Here is a 5208-nt window from a genome sequence, read left to right on the forward strand (position 1 = left end):
CTGCAAAAGGGTGGACCCCCTGTGCTGCTTGCTGGCACCTAGCATGGCCAGCACCCCTAGGCTCTCAGGATATACCCAGCAGACAGGTGGCTCCGGATGGGGTGGGGTGAGGGTCAGCTCCGCCCCTGTCCCACTCATGGCACCCCAGAAATAGCCCCTGCCTATGTACTGGATCGAATGGTAGACTAGGGTGGGGCAGTGCTGGACAGCATGCTCCTGGGTGGCTTGAGAAAGGGGCCAGGAAAGTGCCAGAGCCCAACTATGGCACCCACAAATACTTTCTATGTCCCCCGAATACTTTCATCCTGGCTGGGAATGACATGCCATGCTTGATTCAGGAGTTGCCTGTCATGGTGTCCCTGACATGTGTGCCCCCAGGACAACCCTGACTGCCTGCATGACAGTGCCCTCAGGACAGGGCCTTCTCCCTTCATCATGGGCATAGCCCTACCTCACCCACAGGTAAGTCTACCCTCAAGTTTCAGCTGTTCTGCCAAGCACTGCCTCCATCACACCCTGCACGCAGCAGCGACTGTCTCAGTTGCCCTGTAGGCTTTGCTTATGGAGAGGGGGCAGCGGTGAGAGTGCTGCTGCTCCATACGACTACACTAGGTCAGGGGCACCAGAGTGCTTTTCCTCCAAGGGGGGCCCAGGCCTTAGCTGAGGGCCATGGGCAAGAACTGAGAATATGCATCAGCCTCAGGACCGGCCCAGCACACACCATGCGATTCTCATCCCTGTGCTGTGACACGCCCCTCCGCCTGTCTCTCTTCCTCTCCCCTTCACCACCACCTGGCCCCTGGCATTGGCCCTAACTAAGCATCACCCTCAGGCCCTGCTGCCTCCTTACCTAGCACTGCCAACCCACACTGTACACCCCGGGCAGATGCCTGCTCTCCGTGCAAAACATTAGCTGGACTCTTGTTTATGTTTGTCCAGTTTTCTGGAAATAGACTTCAGGCAGCTCTTGGAGCAGTATCCTGCTACAGCCTCAGAGCTAGCTAGCCCGGGCCAGTTTCACCTCCACTCCAGGGAGGCGATACGCAGGTCAGAGAAACCTCAGTCCAAGGAGACTGAGCACTGCAGCCCTGGGAACTCTTGGAACTAGCAGGAGCCCCAGTGGTTTCTGAGGGTGTCAGCAAGCCAGGTTTGCCACAAGGGGGCTTGCTAATCATAAGATTTAAGCACCTGGATCAAACTATCCCTGAGAGCAGATACCTTGACTTTTAACAGTTCATGGGCCAAAATATTTTAACTTAAGCTGGTTAAGCTGCCACATCTCACCAGTCAGCCTCTGACTAAAGCAGAGGACAAATGTTCTGACCTCTGTGCCGGGACAGACCAGGAATCTTTTAGCATCCAAGTCAGCTGAGGAAGATCACTGCATCCTGCTCAGGCCCCCTTGCTAGTCTAAAAGTAAAATAGGACACTGTTAAGAGCACCCAGGATCTTCAGCGTGGTGACAGACCCAACCCTCAGGGTGAGCTAGTCCCTGGGCCTACCTACCATCTCTCCCTCCCCCGCAGAGGGCTAAGGGGACGGGGATTATATGCAGTCTCCTCCAGCCCCTCTGCCCAATATGACTCAGGGGAAGAGACAAATCACAGTTGAGTAGCCATGACAAAGGAGAGCCCAGAGAAGCCACCAGAGCCCAGGCTTGAAAAAGGGGTGTGGGGAGGATGAACTGATCTTAGAGTGTCAGGGAATTGACAGACAAGGGAGTTGGTGACCAGAGAGGGGCAATTAGGTTGCGGGAGACAGACTCTAGGAGGGCATCATGTGACGCTTGGGTGAGACCCCGCCTCTGGGGCGCAAGGTGAGTCCTAGCAGAGGGCCCTGAACACAGGGCTGGACGCCCGTCCTTGACCCCGAGGTGGTGAGCAGAGAGAGGCTGGGTGGGCAATGCCACCCTGGGTGTGGGGAGGCGGCAGGAGGGAGCGGGAAGAGGACCTTGCAGCCAGGGCCCCCAGCACCTCCACCCCGCGCTCCTCCGTGCGACCGCGAGGGGGCGCAGCGCCGCGCTGCTTCGGGGCTGGCCGTGAGCGCAAGGGGGACTGCACCGGTGAACCGCGCGAGCTGCGGGCGACCGCGCCGGCTGCTGGCAGCGCCCCGAGAGCACTGCGGGCGTGGCGGGCGCTGTCGATGGGCCCAGTCGAGAGTCCAGGCGCGCCGGGAGCCGGTGAGTGGAGGCGCGGCCGGCAGGACACTCGCGCTGCGGGCGCAGGCGCGGGGAAGGGGCGCTGGGGAGGGGCGGCGGGTGATCAGGATGCAGGGGCGACGAGGTGGGGACGCGTCGCTAACAGCTGGAGACCCGGCGCGAAGCACGGGCGTCCCGGTCGTGGAGCGGGGACTCCCGGGCCCGAGCCGGGCACAGGTGCGCGCGCTGGTGACAGTGCGCGTGGCCGGCCTGGCGGCGCGGCGGGGGCTGCGGACCGCGGGGCTGTGCCGAGGGGTGCGTGTGCCCCGGGGGTGCGGGTGGGGGGACCGGTGAAGGGCACACCCAGGGCCACCGTTGCGGAAGATCCGCTCCGCAGTGCGCCCCCCGCCACTCCAGTCTGCGCGAGGAGAGCGAGCTTTTTCGGCCACTCGGGTGACTGGAACGCAGCCTGGATCCAAACCCTCCACCTCGTACTAAATCTCAGTTTCGCCGTCTATGAAATGGGAACAGCCAGGCTGGCCTGCGGACAGGGCGATTAGAGGGCCCTCGAGGAGCATGGACTCGTCACAGGGAAGAGGTGGAGGTGTCGTCCCTGAGGCTGGGCGGGAGTGATTGAAGCATCTGTGCTACTATGAGAGAGCCCGCAGGCACTGGTGGGGTACGCAGGAGATTCTGGGTGTGTCCCTCACTCCCTGACAGCAAGAACGGCCAGGGACCCCCACTTCCCTCCTTTCTGTGTTCATGTTGGGAAAGGAAAGGCTGGAAGGGTATGGCCTGACCCTGTCTTGTGCTCATCATGGGGAGCTTCTAGGAGTGATGAGGGGCTCAAGTGCCTGGGAAGATTCACCTGCCTGGCAGGGGCTGGGTTCCCAAATCACAGCAGAAGTAACAGAAGCTTAGAGAAGGGACAGGACTTGTCCCAGGTCTCAAGACCTTAAAGTGGCAAAGCTGTGCTTCCAGCTGTGGTAGGACTCCCCAAAGCTAGGCTCCAGCTGCTGACCAAGTGACCACGGGCTGCCTGGAGTTGTCCATTCACTGACCCAATGAGCACCTTCTGTGTGCTATCTGCTTTCTGCCCCAAGATGTGCTTACCAGCAGATGTGAAAAAAGATGCTGAACAGGTAAAGGAAAAACCCAGGTCATGGCAGGGGATCAGTGCTAGGAAGAAAGTAAAACAGAGGCACTGAGGTGGAGAGAAAAGGGAGTATGAGCAGAACATTTGCTAGTCAGGAAGGGTGTCCCTGAGCAGTGACCACTGCTGTCATATGACTGGAAGGGAGGAGCCCAGGTATTAGGTCCCATGGAACAGCAGATGCAAGGTCCCTGAGGCACCTGTGCTGGGTGAGAAGATCTGGAATAGAGCCGAGAGGGGAGCTGTGTGCACAGATGTTCCTCTGCCTGCAGTGGACAGTCCCTAGAGGGTTTAGGGTAAGAGTATTGAAAGGACTCAGGGCCCAGGAAGGGGGCAGGGGAGAGGCTGCTGGAGTGTCCAGGTAAAGCTGCCGACTTGTACCACGTGGCAATGAGGAAAAGGAGAGATTTTCAAGGAAGAGTCAACAGGTTCTACGTATATAATCCAAAATAATTTTCTAGGCACTGTATCCAAGCCACTACTAGCCGAAACCTTCTAGGTGAGATTCAGGATTTCTTTGGAGGTAGAATTGGTGCTGTGTATATTATCAATTTTATACTCCGTTAGCTTCATCCGTTTCTGTTTGTATGCAGTTTTGGTATTTTTCCTTTAGTCTTTAGGGAAACTGGTTATATGATTCAAAGTTCTAAATTATTAAAAAGATCTACTTATAATTCTTAATTCTATCAGTGTTTTTTCCTCCTTCTACACTGTAAGTAATCATTAGAGATCACTTCCCATTTACCCTTTCTGAGTTTCCTTTTGTAGAACAAGTCATTTATGAATTTTCACAGAAGTTAGCATAAGCACGCCCTTTACTCCTTGCTTTTTTTAATTAAAATATTCCCTTAGCAGTTCATAGAGCTTGTTGCCCCCAAGGCAACAGCGGTGGGAGTGGTGCGGAGTGAGATTCCTCAAAGTCCAGGAGGGGCAGTGAAAAGCCTAGAAAAGCAGTGAAAGGCCTAGCCTGGAAGTAGGAAGCGAAGTGTAGCCCCATCACAGGCCTCTCACGTTTATTAACATCAAGTACAAAGGTGAGGCAAGTAGGGGCCTCAGGTGTGGGGGAAGCAGTTATTGGGGATGTGAGCTCGTGGCTGACCAGAGCCATTGCTTGGGGGGAGGGCCCTACTGTTCCCCGTGGCCAATGCATATTATCACCATGAAGCAGATTCTGGTTTCCTAGTATGTTCCTCTTACCAGGACTTTTGCCCTTGGTGAGAGCCTGCCTGGCCCTACCCCTAGCTGGCAAATAGGAACCTACCGATATCGCCAAGAACCTGGGCCCGGAGATCCCACATTTGCTTTTTCCTGTGGCCACAAGGCGCTCAGTGTGTGGTCATCTGTAGAAGTAGTCATAAGTCACTTAGCAATGGGGTACATGCTGAGGCATACACCTTTGGGTGATGTTGTGATTGCACGAAATGTGGCAAGTGTAGCCACACACCTCTGGGTGGTACAGCCCACTGGGGTGCAGGGGTACTGGCCACTGCACGTGCCTGTATATATTTCAGGGTGGTTCCCAAGTTCTCCCCAAATTTTGCACAGCTGCCAGTGATGTAGGATACTGTTTCCTCCACAGCCTTGACCATCTGAGAGTGGAGAAATAGTATTTCAGTTTGTTTTGCCATTATGAGTGAAACCAAACATCTTTCATCTGCTTATAACTTGTTCAATTATATTTATTTGTGAATCACCTGTTCATATAACTTCCCCAATTTCTAATGGATTTTTGTTCTGTTTTTACTTAAAACTTTGTTTAAAATATATGTTAGAAGGGCTGCTATCTTACCCTTGTTTTACTGCAGGTATTTCCCCCCAAGTTTTTTTACTTTGTTTATGGTTGACTTTGTCATGCTTTTACTTTTATATAGCTGATTTTAATCACCGTTTAAAAATTACATCTAAATATTTAGTATTT

General features: G+C 54.5%; 1 protein-coding gene across 1 annotated transcript in view; it reads left to right on the top strand.

Annotated features, from left to right (window-relative positions):
* The first annotated feature begins 2087 nt into the window (after window positions 1–2087).
* The window catches only part of RASGEF1C (RasGEF domain family, member 1C), a 99663-nt gene continuing 96542 nt past the window's right edge, over window positions 2088–5208 (top strand). Inside the window, exon 1 of the mRNA XM_012733271.1 lies at window positions 2088–2179. The gene's annotated coding sequence lies outside the window, so the exon portion shown is untranslated. The remainder of the gene's footprint in view (window positions 2180–5208) is intronic.

Source organism: Condylura cristata, unplaced genomic scaffold (assembly GCF_000260355.1).
Source record: "Condylura cristata isolate star-nosed mole 26May11 unplaced genomic scaffold, ConCri1.0 scaffold00040, whole genome shotgun sequence".
NCBI classification, from domain to species: Eukaryota; Metazoa; Chordata; class Mammalia; order Eulipotyphla; family Talpidae; genus Condylura; species Condylura cristata.